Source organism: Cherax quadricarinatus, chromosome 34 (genome assembly GCF_038502225.1).
Source record: "Cherax quadricarinatus isolate ZL_2023a chromosome 34, ASM3850222v1, whole genome shotgun sequence".
Lineage (NCBI taxonomy): Eukaryota > Metazoa > Arthropoda > Malacostraca > Decapoda > Parastacidae > Cherax > Cherax quadricarinatus.
Genome location: NC_091325.1, coordinates 19,075,774 through 19,089,934, shown reverse-complemented (window position 1 = coordinate 19,089,934; position 14,161 = coordinate 19,075,774). Strand labels below are relative to the sequence as shown.

General features: G+C 44.5%; 1 protein-coding gene across 1 annotated transcript in view; it reads left to right on the top strand.

Moving 5' to 3' along the window:
* The window catches only part of LOC128693656 (adenosine receptor A2b-like), a 316,224-nt gene that overhangs the window by 34,040 nt on the left and 268,023 nt on the right, over positions 1-14,161 (top strand). The gene's annotated exons all lie outside the window — the stretch shown is intronic.

Below are 14,161 nucleotides of genomic sequence, written 5' to 3'. Positions count from 1 at the left end.
CATGACCCCGGTACCGTAATACCATCAAAATCCATAGCAATTGTGTCTCAACTCTTTCAATGAGCAGAGGAGCTAGAGCTCATCTCCTTTAAGAGCCGTAGGAAATGAAGCTCAATTCTCCCAGGAGGCCCAAGGAGGTGTAGTTCAGTTACCTGAAAGCAGAAGGACCTGAAAATTAATACCTTTAAGATTCCCAGGAGCTTTGGATCACCTTCATGAGTCCCAGGAGCTTTAGATCAACACACTAAAGACTCCTAGTACCTTTAACTTAACACCCTGGAAAGGCCCAGGAGCTATTGATCAACACCATTAGAAGGCATAGGAGCTGTAGATCAACACCATTAAAAGACACAGGAGCTGTAGATCAACATCATTAAAAGACACAGGAGCTGTAGATCAACACCATTAAAAGACACAGGAGCTGTAGATCAACATCATTAAAAGACACAGAAGCTGTAGATCAACATCATTAAAAGGCCCAGGAGCTGTAGATCAACATCATTAAAAGACACAGAAGCTGTAGATCAACATCATTAAAAGGCCCAGGAGCTGTAGATCAACACCATTAAAAGACACATGGCCTTAAGATACACCAACATTGAAAGTTGGAGGTCGATCAGAAGAAACAGTCTGAAGTTATTGTACTGAGAGCACTCTTCCAGTTGGATCAATATAACTTGACACATTAGCTGCTACACAACCAAATAAAAACAATCCGGATCTTCATTAAAGCGAAACACCAGTGTTGAAAGTTTGAAACCAATCAGCAGAGGTATTCTCCAGTTATCATACAAAAAACAGTCTCCTCATTGGTTTTATGAAACTGGAAGATGGAAACTTACACTGCCCAGTAAGAGCGTAAACTTTCATGTGAGAAAATTAACCAGCATTGAAAGTCCGAATGCGATTAGTAGAAGCATTCTTCCATTATGGAATGGAAACCAATGGTCTCCCCTCCCATAATTATGTTAGAAAATTGGTAATTTGGGCTCCTAAACAGCCCAAAGCATAGTGAATATTTTTTTGCGTAAGATCCATTCAGATTTATAGTTTGAAGTAGGAGAATACCGTATTTTCAGGCATATAAGGCGCACCATGTTTCCCAGTAGTTGTAACGTAACGTTAGTAAACAACTGCTAAAGTGTAGCCCGAAGAATAACCTTGACCCTGACCTTGAGTATATAAGGCACAGGTTAATTTTCCAAAACCTTTTGTGGGAATAAAAGCGCTCCCTATATGTCGGAAAATACGGTAACTCTCAAGGTATTGCAAACTAAAATGCCACACAATTTAAAAAAAAAAAAAATGGCAAATTGACGGAGTTCATCAAGCCGAAGAGAAGAGGTGTTCTCGCCTCATCACTCCAGTATCTCTACACTATTTTCATTTATGAAATTAGCAAATTGTAACCTACTCAGCCCCATAACAATCCTAGTCTGGAAGGAGCTGAAGTATGGAGTAGCCGACGAATGATATGAAGAGTTGATATGAACCTTGGTACGGATGCCAAAAAATTGGTTTAAAAAGACACGTGAGCCAGCACTAAGGCATATTTATTAGAAAACGTTTCGGTCCTGGGACCTTGATCACTCTCTGGTTAAGATCCCAAGACTGCAACGTCTTCTAAAAAATATGTCGCAGTGTTTGTTCACGTGTAAGACATATCAAAAGAAGACCTTGATTTGTACAACGTTTCACGTACACGAGGCTTTCTTTAAAGTGCTTGATTAAACTTCATGTGGGTGAAACATCGTGTTAATAAAGGTTTTCTTTTGCTATATGTTTCTTCTTACCATTCCTAATCTTCCTTGTAGCATGATACACCAATTCTGGGATGAAACGTTACAAGCTACAGAACACGTTTATTAAGACGTCTCGCTCTACGCCGAGGGAAACACTAAATATAACAAAAAAGGCACAATACCGTGACTGGAACGATACACAAATAATCTGCACATAGAAGAAAGGAGCTTACGACTGCGTTTCGGTCCAACTTTGACCATTTACAAAGTCACACAGTGTGGCTTTGTAAATGGTCTAAGTCGAACCGAAACGTCGCCGTAAGCTCCTCTCTTCTATGTGCGGGTTATTTGTGTAAACACTAAACATATCTAACCTCTTGCTCACACCTAATTTTACACATACAGTGACCTTAACTAACCTCAGTAGCTACCTGTTTATTGATGAATTAGACACTTGTGCAACATTTGGTCATTTGTAGACCTCTCGCCAACTAATGACTTCATCAGTACATCCTAGGGACATAAACTGAAGGCTGTAGAGTGTAGAAGAAGGTTACGTTAGGTAAGGTTCGTAAGGAAACAGGACAAGTGTTTCCTGACGCGGGTCTTAGATGATGACCAGCCTTTGGAGCTTTTGGTCATCTGATCGAGGCCTTCCGCTAGCTTACCGGTCCACCCCTTTAAAAATTATGGTTATAGTTATAACCACTTAGTACTAGAAAAAGTAATCAGTCCCTCAACATAGCACAGGCAGTACTTTAGATTAATCAAGGCTAAGGTACTGAGCACCTTCTAAGGCTGAGAGATTGATTACTTATGCTATAGCCATTAATTCATACCTTGCATTGTGTTGATAAAGCCATTAGTTGGCCATAGGTAAACAAATAAAGATACCCAGATGTTGAACATGTGTTTAATCAGTTTGTCGGTACTGTTATACAATTGATTTGCTGCTACCTGTTTATGTCTGTGTGAATGTTCATGTGTATGTGTGTGTACTAACGTATTTCTATTCACCTGTTTGTGGTTGCAGGGGTCGCGTCACAACTCCTAGTCTCGCCTCTTCACTGGTTGCTACTAGGTCCACTCTCTCCTTGCTCCAAGAGCTTCATCGCACGTGCGTGTGTGTGTGTGATTGAGTGTGTGTGTGTGTGTGTGTGTGTGTGTGTGTGTGTGTGTGTGTGTCTGTGTGTGTGTGTGTGTGTGTATGTGTGTGTGTGTGTGTGTGTGTGTGTGTGTGTGATTGAGTGCGTGTGTGTGTGTGTGTGTGATTGAGTGCGTGTGTGTGTGTGCGTGTGTGTGTGTGTGTGTGCATGTGTGTATGTGTGTGTGTTTGTGTGTATGTGTGTGTGTGTGTGTGTGTGCATGTGTGTATGTGTGTGTGTGTGTGTGCATGTGTGTATGTGTGTGTGTGTGTGTGTATGTGTGTGTGTGTATGTGTGTATGTGTGTGTGTGTGTGTGTGTGTGTGTGTGTGTGTGTGCGTGTGCGCGCGCTTGTTGACTCTCGGTAAAGTGACCTTTGTTGTTGCAGTAATAGATTGTTGTGCAACGTATAGTTTTTCTTGACTTTTGTCGGCAGTATTCCATATGAATCTATACACCAGTGTTGAAAGTTTGAAGCCGATCAGAAGAGATGTTTTCAGGTTATTGAATGGAAGAAATAAAATGGAAAAAACGCAGCATCCACAATTACCTTGGCTTTTCGAACAGCTAATGAGAGTCCAGTTAAAAATGGGACACATAGAAATAACCAAAATGATTTTTAATTAAAAAGTGATATGAGATTAGATATTACAATAGTTATGGAAGGTCTGTGAAGCCTACAGAATAAAAGCTTATTTTTGTATCTGGTCTTTGGGTTTACATTTGTTGGCAGGTAACCTTTTCAACGGTAGAGTGTATTGTTTGCTTATGTAGATCAGTGGTGTATCTGGCGAGGGGAAAACAAAGTCAGTGTCGAGAATCATATCTGTAGAGTGAAGCACCGAGGGGAAGTCTGTTTTCTTTGAGTATGTTTTGGTCCATGTCTTGTTGCTCCTGGAAAATACTGAGTGGCTGATGGATTCTGTGGTGGTTGGTGGTGGTGGTGGAGATGGTGATAGTGGTTATGGTGGTGGTGGTGGTGGTGGTGGTGGTGGTGGTGGTGGTGGTGGTGGTGGTGGTGGTGGTGGTGGTGGTGGTAGTAGTGGTGGTGGTAGTGGTGGTGGTGGGGTTGTTGGTGGTGGTGGTTGTTGATGGTGGTGGTAGTGGTGTTGGTGGTGGTAGTGGTGTTGGTGGCAGTGGTGTTGGCGGTGGTGGTAGTAGTCTTGGTGGTAGTGGTGTTGGTGGTGGTGGTAGTGGTGTTGGTGGTAGTGGTGTTGGTGGTGGTGGTGGAGTTGTTGGTGGTGGTGGTGGTGGTTGTTGATGGAGGTGGTGTTGTTGGCAGTAGTGGTGGTGGTGGTTGCTAATGGTGGTGGTGGGGTTTTTGTTGTTAGTGGTGGTGGTGTTGATGGTGAGGGGGTTGTTGTTGGTGGTGGTGGTGTTGATGGTGGTGGGGTTGTTGTTGGTGGTGGTGGTGTTGATGGTGGTGGGGATGTTGTTGGTGGTGGTGCATTCTTCGTCAGGGAAAAATAATATAAAATTATTCAACATTTAAACAGCCACTGGTGTACAAGTTCTCATCTCAACCATGATCTTACATCCCCAAACACCCCTCAAGGGAGGTTCCTTGACGCTGGTGAGGGGCTCTTGATCTAGGGAATTGGATCTGTGCTCCAGTTCCCTGAATTGAGCCTGAATACCTTCCATCCCTCCCCCCCCCCACATGCGTTGTATAATCCTAAGGGTTTAGCGCTCCCACATGATTATAATAATAATTATAATAACATCCCCAAACATTAAAAACAGACGTAATCGTTTTGTCTACGAAAGTTTTCAGCAAATTTCTCGGTTGGGTTAAGTTTGGTTGTCCTCAACCCCTAGAAAATAACCAATTATAATATACCACAACAGAAAAAAAATAAAATAGAGGCGATAACAAGTTCTGGCAAGCCAACAGATAAAGAGTAGCGACTGAGACCGGTAGAAAAACTATGTGAGAGTTGGACTGTTCAAGGAACTTTCATCAGTCCTCGACTTCACTGTCTTTACAACAGTCAAATGTTGACTGTGAATCAGGGGACAGATTGCCTGTTGCTAAAAAAAATTATTACGCAGATTTTTTTAACATCAATAAATGATTTACAAAACCGAGATGATGATTAAAACCGTCAAGATGATAAATAAAACCAACAAGATGATAAAACCAACAAGATGATAAATAAAACCAACAAGATCATAAATAAAACGAAGATGACAAATTAAACCAACAAGATGATAAAACCGACAAGATAATAAATAAAACCAACAAGATGATAAATAAAACCGACAAGACAATAAATACAACCAACAGGATGATAAAACCGACAAGAAGATAAATAAAACCAACAAGATGGTAAAACCAACAAGATGATAAATAAAACCAACAAGATGATAAATAAAACCGACAAGATAATAAATAAAACCAACAAGATGATAAATAAAACCGACAAGATAATAAATACAACCAACAGGATGATAAAACCGACAAGAAGATAAATAAAACCAACAAGATGATAAATAAAACCAACAAGATGATAAATAAAACCAACAAGATGATAAATAAAACCGACATGATAAATAAAACACAAGTGAAACACTTGAGCACCTTTAATCTGGAAACTATTGGTTTTTAAAACACTGCAAGTTTTAAACAAAAGTAAACAGGGTACCTTCACTGAAAGGTATATATTTATTGTATATAAACCGAAATGTGTATCTCTGTGTATATACACAAAGAATTTACTTAAATCTCAACTTAGGAATTACTAATTCTTGATGCTAGCGAATAAGGGAATTGCAGCCTTAATGACGTACGTCCAGCAGAAAGGACGGATGTATGTCATTAATGGTGCGAACCTTGGGTTACTGGGAGGTCAGATTTATGATCAAACCATTACAATGACAGTTTCAGAATTTTAGATTGGCGATTGTTGTCTAAGAATCTAATATAGTTTTTTTGTTATTTTAAGTGATGACTAAACATATTTTAAGTGAACATTAAACATTTTAAGGGAGCATTAAACACATTTTAAGTGAGCATTAAACATTTTAAGTGGGCATTAAACGCATTTTAAGTGAGCATTAAATACATTTTAAGTGAGCATTAAACACATTTTAAGTGAACATTAAACATTTTAAGTGAGCATTAAACACATTTTAAGTGAACATTAAACACTTTAAGTGAACGTTAAACATTTTAAGTGAGCATTAAACACATTAAAGAGGCAAAATTGAAGTAAGAAAATGCCTGAAACTTCTTGGAAAATCAGATTATGCAATAAAATAATTTTTGGCACATTTTTTCATATGAAAAGTACATATGAAAAATGAATAAATGAATAAAAGACTTTTACCATTTTTTTTTTTAATTTAAGTAGTACAAAGGAAAATTTCTGAGTGTTAGAAAATCATTCAAAAACATTAAAATAATATGAAATATCGAAGTAAATACTTCATAATACAATAGTAAAATTCTATTGTATTTTTCACTAAAATTCCATTATTTTAGATTTAAAGTGGTTTATGGTATAAATTTTAATCTAGTTTTCATATGATATTTTTTAAAATATATAAATATTACAGAATAAAGAAAATGGGATAAAACGTAATTTTATTGCATATTTCGATGTTTCAGAAGAGTTTGAATAATATTATAATTAACCCACGGTACGGGTGCGGGTTGAATCGTGTCGTTACGATTTCTTGAGTCATGAGAATATTTAAAGTATCTAATGAAATGCCTCAAACTGCTGTGAAACGTTGAAATATACAATCAAATTACGCTTTAACACATTTTTCAATAGATTCTAATATTTATTTTTTTTAAATCATAAAAGAGGTATGTTAAAGTCTGATAGATTAAGCCCTATTACTCAAAAATAATGAAGTTTTACTCAAAATATTTAAATTTTAGCGCTACATAGAAAGTTTTCTGAAAACACTAGAAAAATAATTTAAAAAGATGAAAATAACATAAAACATCGATGTTTCTCATATAAAATAATACGATTTTCTTAGTTTTTGTGGTAAATATTTAAGAGTAAAAATGACCAACATTACATTTAAAAAAAAAACTTTTCATATGAGTTTCTAAAAATATGTGAAATATTAGTCTATGGAAAAATGGGTCATAATGTTGACTACATGAGGGTCATCAGGGCTGCATGCCATCTGTTTGTTACCAGTCACTCGCCTCACACTGAGTGTCCGCGGTTCAATCCCCGGCATGAGTGGAAACGTTGGGCATGTTTCCTCACACCTGTCCCTGTTCACCTAGCAGTAAGTAGGTGCCTGGGTGTTAGTCGACCGGTGTGGGTCGCATTCTGGGGAACAAGATTGAAGGACCTCAATGGAAATAAGACAGTCATCGGTGACGCACTGACTTTCATGGATGGCTAACCCTCCGGCTTAAAAATCCGAACAAATCTTGTTTTATCCTGCCCTTTTGCCAGTGTATATCCTGTGATGCTTCTTACGAAGCAAATAGTGTAGAGCACTATAAAGGTATGATAAAGCTCTAAATAGAGTGCATTATAGTGTATAATTAAGCTTTTCTCTCCAGCAAGAATCTTTCTGCCATTTGTGAGTAGAAGCAGATACACTATCATAAGTTTTTATCGAATTAAATCTTCATCTATATTTTAAGAAAGAAAACTGGCAGAAATCTCAGTATTTTCAAGTTAACTGTAAAAATCTTGTCAGCATTGCCTGCCGTCCTACTTTCACACAACCAGATGTCTTCAACAGTAATGCTCCACACTCTTAAAAATAGGTTGGATAAATAGTCTCCAAATGCGCCACCATAAAACCTTCTATAAACAAAGTACCAAGGTGGAACTCAGTGGTCCGTTCGTTGTTTGATTTTCCTTGTTTACCACTGTGTACCCCTGAATACCTTTCTATTATACCATTGTGTACCACTTTATATCCTTGTATACCACTGTGTGCTGCCGAATGCTCTAATGGAACCCATTTAACAGTTATTAATTACCCCTGCCTAGTCTATGTTATTTATAGACTAACAACGGCAAGAAATTACACAAGAAGTCTTCAAAGAGGTTACATGATGCCGATGAACGGCTTTTGATCCAAGAAGCTGGAGCTACCCCAGAAAATTTACACATTAAATAATAATAATAATAATAATAATAATAATAATAATAATAATAATAATAATCATAACCATAATAATAATAACAACAACAATAATAATAATAATAATAATAATAATAATAATAATAATAATAATAATCGTAATAATAATAATATTAATAGTAGTAGCAGCAACAAATGTTACAACTTTTGCTACATTCGTGTGGAGTTTTGAATTAGTAATAATTTACATGACAATATAAATGAGAAAGTTATTGGTTTCAGACAGAATAATTTGAGTATCAGAGTGGTCAGTGCGAGGAACAATGGTAACATTGAATCCGGCAGCTTGATCAGGCATTTCCATTTATCAGAGTGATTGAGAGGGTAATAACGTGGGGGGCTGGGCATATAAATCAGTGGCAGGCAATGCTTCATATTCTCAGGAAGCCGAGGCGACTGCCCTAATAAGACTGAGGACAGCAGCTGAGGTGACCCGTTTTGCCTAATGACCTATTTGTAATTGCTTTTTTGCAATTACTTATAATCATCTCGTCATAATTGCCTATTTATTACGAGCTGTTTGCAATACCTATCTGATATTGCGCGATCTGACTCCAGCTCTTGATCGTCCCCACTCATTAGACTGACTGACGTGAGTTAAGTGATGAAGTCACCTTCTACTGTGTAATTGTTCGGCTCATTCCACTTCTTTGCCATCTTATATAAAAAAAAATGTTTCCTAATAGCATTGTGGCTCATTTAGTTGTAAAATTTTTGCTTCATGTTTACTTCTTGTTACATCTTGTTCTGTCTCTACATCCTGTGCATAACTGAGTATTTTGTGTGTCGTGATTTTTATCTCCCTTTGTTTTTCCTGTGGCATTAGATCAATTCATCGCATTCTGTTTTTTTTAGCTTGTTCCTGACAACTAAGGCACTGATAATGATGCGCTCCTTCGCACTTGCTCAGGTTTTGCTGTGTGTTTCACTAGGTTGATGATCATGGTGTATCGAACCTTGTCAATCCTTGCACAAGAGTTTAATGCATCAAGTAATACAATATATTTAGGCGAGATCTTCACAATGGAGCTGTTTAGTCCAAAATGTATCACACAAGTAAGATAGAGTAAATTAAAGAGTAAATTTGCAACCTCAGCCTTTGTTACTAATGTTATTCTTTTTAAGTTACATGGGACAAATTTTAGGTAATGATTATTCTAAGATCTATTTCTCTAACTGTTCATATGGGTGTACTTCCAGCACAGCCATGTTTTTGGTAACCTTTTCCAATCCCCCAGCTACAGAAATATACTTTTACTCTGGCTAAATTCGTGTAAAGATTTATTTAACCATTTCTGAAATCTGTTCAGTTTTCGTAAAGCCGTATTTATTCCTTCTGTTTATAAACTTTCATCATTTTATCATCAGCTAACCAGGAGACAGTTCATGTAATCGGCTCCTTAGTATAAATCGAGTACATCACAGGAACTCAAACTGACATATTTGGAATGGATTTTCTTTTCCTGTTTGCTAAGGAGCATTCTGTATGGCACTAAATTAAGTCTCCACGTGCATTCTCCCTATCCCTCTCCCCATTGCCTAAAATCTGTTAATCTATATCTCTGTAAGGTTCGTATAGTACGACCTTCCGTTTCTAAATCTATGCTGGTGTTTTGTCAGGAAATCAGTACTTCCCAGATGTTCACCATGGATCTGCCTCATAATTATTTCCTGCAACTTTGTCCGTTACTCTTCTTAGGAACATCATTCTGTAGTTCAGGTCTTTCTGGTGGAGGTCATCTTTCCGAAATATTGAGATTATCTATGCCGTCTGACTGGCTAAGACGCTGTGTAGCCCATACGGATTTTGCACTATTGTATAAATTAACAAAAAAAAAAAAAATAAAACAATATCCGCGATGAAGCTGTCCAAGACTGAATGTTTTGAAATCATTTGTTAGAGCATGTGTACATGTTGGATAACATCAGACACAACAGTAAACACATCAACGTTGGTCCTGCTACACTTACTGCAGAAGATCTTAGTCACCAACAAGTGAATTCACTGGCGGGTGACTACCACTCCTTCCTTCCTCGCCACTGCTAAGTGTCACCCACCCTCCCCCACGGCTGAGTGTTAGCCACCCTCCCCCACTGCTGAGTGTCACCACCCTCACCCACTGCTGAGTGTCAGCCGCCCTCCCACACTGCTAAGTGTGACACGCCCTCCCTCATTGCTGAGTTTCACCCACACTCCCCCACTGCTGACTGTCATCACTCTCCCCAGCTGCTGAGTGTTACCACCCTCCCCCAATGCTAAGTGTCGCCACCCTCCCCCATTGCTGAGTGTCACCCAACCTTCCCCACTGCTGAGTGTCAACCACTCTACCCCACTGCTGAGTGTCATCACCCTCCCCCACTGCTGAGTGTCACTACCCTCCCCCACTGCTAAGTGTCAGCTACGCTCCCCCACTGCTGAATGTCACCCAACCTCCCCTACTCCTGAGTGTCAGCCATCCTCCTCCACTGCTGAGTTTCAGCCACCCTCCACCACTGCTGAGTGTCACCGCCCTCCCCCACTGATGAGTGTCACCACTCTCCCCAACTGCTGAGTTTCAGTCACCCTCCCCAACTGCTGAGTGTCACCCAACCTCCCCCAATGCTGAGTGTCAACCATCCTCCCCCACTGCTGAGTTTTAGCCACCCTCCCCCACTGCTGAGTGTCACCACCCTCCCCCACTTCTGAGGGTCACCACCCTCCCCCACTGCTGAGTGTCGGCCATCCTCCCCCACTGCTGAGTTTCAGCCACCCTCCAAACTGCTGAGTGTCAGCCATCCTCCTCCACTGCTGAGTGTCAGGCACCCTCCCCCACTGCTGAGTGTCAGTCACCCTCCCCCACTGCTGAGTGCCACCGCCCTCCGCCACTGCTGAGTGTCAGCCACGCTCCCCCACTGCTGAATGTTACCCAACCTCCCCCACTGCTGAGTGTCAGCCATCATCCCTCACTGTTGAGTTTCACCCACCCTCCCCCACTGCTGAGTGTCACCCATCCTCCCCCACTATTGAGTGTCACCCACCCTCCCCCACTGCTGAGTTTCAGCCACCCTCCCCCACTGCTGAGTGTCAGGCACCCTCCCCCACTGCTGAGTGTCAGCCAATCTCCCCTACTGCTGAGTATCGCCCACCCTCACCCACTGCTGAGTGTCACCACCCTCCCCCACTGCTGAGTGTTACCACCCTCCCCCACTGCTGAGCGTCACCCACTCTACCCCCACTGCAGAGTGTTACCACCCTCCTCCACTGCTGAGTGTCAGCCACCCTCCTCCACTGCTGAATGTCACCCAATCTCCCCCACTGCTGAGTGTCACCCACTCTAGCCCACTGCTGAGTGTCATCACCCTCCCCCACTGCTGAGTGTCACCACCCTCACCCACTGCTGAGTGTCAGCCACGCTCTCCCACTGCTGAATGTCACCCAACCTTACCTACTGCTGAGTGTCAGCCATCCTCCCCCACTGCTGAGTTTCAGCCACCCTCCACCACTGCTGAGTGTCACCACCCTCCCCCACTGCTGAGTGTCACCACCCTCCACCACTGCTGGGTTTCAGTCACCCTCCCCCACTGCTGAGTGCCACCACTTTCCCCCACTGCTGAGTGTCAGCCACGCTCCCCCACTGCTGAATGTCACCCAACCTCCCCCACTGCTGAGTGTCAGCCATCATCCCCCACTGCTGAGTTTCAGCCACCCTCCCCCACCGCTGAGTGTCACCCACCCTCCCCCACTGCTGAGTGTCAGCCATCCTTCCCCACTGAGTTTCAGCCACACTCCCCCACTGCTGAGTGTCAGGCACCCTCCCCCACTGCTGAGTGTCAGGCACCCTCCCCCACTGCTGAGTTTCAGTCACCCTCCCCCACTGCTGAGTACCACCGCCCTCTCCCACTGTTGAGTGTCAGCCACGCTCCCCCACTGCTGAATGTCACCCATCCTCCCCCACTGCTGAGTGTCAGCCATCTTCCCCCACTGCTGATTTTCAGCCACCCTCCCCCACTGCTGAGTGTCACCCATCCTCCTCCACTGCTGAGTGTCACCCACCCTCCCCCACTGCTGAGTGTCAGCCATCCTCCCCCACCGCTGAGTTTCAGCCACCCTCCCCCACTGCTGAGTGTCAGGCTTTCTCCCCCACTGCTGAGTGTCACCCACCCTCCCCCACTGCTGAGTTTCAGCCACCCTCCCCCACTGCTAAGTGTCACCCACCCTCCTCCATTGCTGAGTTTCACCCACACTCCCCTACTGCTGAGTGTCACCGCCCTTCCCCACTGCTGAGTGTCACCCACCCTCCCAAATTGCTGAGTTTCACCCACCCTCCCCCACTGCTGAGTGTCATCACCCTCCCCCACTGCTGAGTGTTACCACCCTCCCCCACAGCTGAGTGTTACCACCCTCCCCCACTGCTAAGTGTCACCCACCCTCCCCCACTTCTAAGTGTCACCACCCTCTCCCATTGCTGAGTGTCACCACCCTCCCCCACTGCTGAGTGTCACTCACCCTCCCCCACTGCTGAGTGTCACCACACTCCCCCACTGCTAAGTGTCACCACCCTCCCCCACTGCCGAATGTCACCACCCACCCCCACTGCTGAGTTTCAGTCACCCTCCCCCACTGCTGAGTGTCACCCAACCTCCCCCACTGCTGAGTGCCAGCCATCCTCCCCCACTGTTGAGTTTCAGCCGCCCTCCCCCACTACTGAGTGTCACCACCCTCCCCCAGTGCTGAGTGTCAGCCAGCCTCCCCCACTGCTGAGTTTCAGCCACCCTCCCCCACTGCTGAGTGTCAGGCTTTCTCCCCCACTGCTGAGTGTCACCCACCCTCCCCCACTGCTGAGTTTCAGCCACCCTCCCCCACTGCTAAGTGTCACCCACCCTCCTCCATTGCTGTGTTTCACCCACACTCCCCCACTGCTGAGTGTCACCGCCCTTCCCCACTGCTGAGTGTCACCCACCCTCCCAAATTGCTGAGTTTCACCCACCCTCCCCCACTGCTGAGTGTCATCACCCTCCCCCACTGCTGAGTGTTACCACCCTCCCCCACAGCTGAGTGTTACCACCCTCCCCCACTGCTAAGTGTCACCCACCCTCCCCCACTGCTAAGTGTCACCACCCTCTCCCATTGCTGAGTGTCACCACCCTCCCCCACTGCTGAGTGTCACTCACCCTCCCCCACTGCTAAGTGTCACCACACTCCCCCACTGCTAAGTGTCACCACCCTCCCCCACTGCCGAATGTCACCACCCTCCCCCACTGCTGAGTTTCAGTCACCCTCCCCCACTGCTGAGTGTCACCCAACCTCCCCCACTGCTGAGTGTCAGCCATCCTCCCCCACTGTTGAGTTTCAGCCGCCCTCTCCCACTACTGAGTGTCACCACCCTCCCCCAGTGCTGAGTGTCACCACCCTTCCCCACTGCTGAGTTTCAGTCACCCTCCCCCAGTGCTGAGTGTCACCACCCTCCCCCACTGCTGAGTGTCAGCCACGCTCCCCCACTGCTGAATGTCACCCAACCTCCCCCACTGGTGAGTGTCAGCCATCCTCCCCCACTGCTGAGTTTTAGCCACCCTCCCCCACTGCTGAGTGTCAGGCACCCTCCCCCACTGCTGAGTGTCAGGTACCCTCCCCCACTGCTGAGTTTCAGCCACCCTCCCCCACTGCTAAGTGTCACCCACCCTCCCCCATTGCTGAGTTTCACCCACACTCCCCCACTGCTGAGTGTCAACCCCCCACTGCTGAGTGTCACCCACCCTCCCAAATTGCTGAGTTTCACCCACACTCCCCCACTGCTGAGTGTCACCACCCTCCCCCACTGCTGAGTGTCACCCACCCTCCCAAATTGCTGAGTTTCACCCACACTCCCCCACTGCTGAGTGTCACCACCCTCCCCCACTGCTGAGTGTCACCCACCCTCCCAAATTGCTGAGTGTCACCACCCTCCCCCACTGCTGAGTGTCACCCACCCTCCCAAATTGCTGAGTTTCACCCACACTCCCCCACTGCTGAGTGTCACCACCCTCCCCCACTGCTGAGTGTCACCCACCCTCCCCCACTGCTGAGTGTCATCACCCTCCCCATTGCTGAGTGTTACCACCCTCCCCCACAGCTGAGTGTTACCACCGTCCCCCACTGCTAAGTGTCCCCCAACCTCCCCCACTGCTA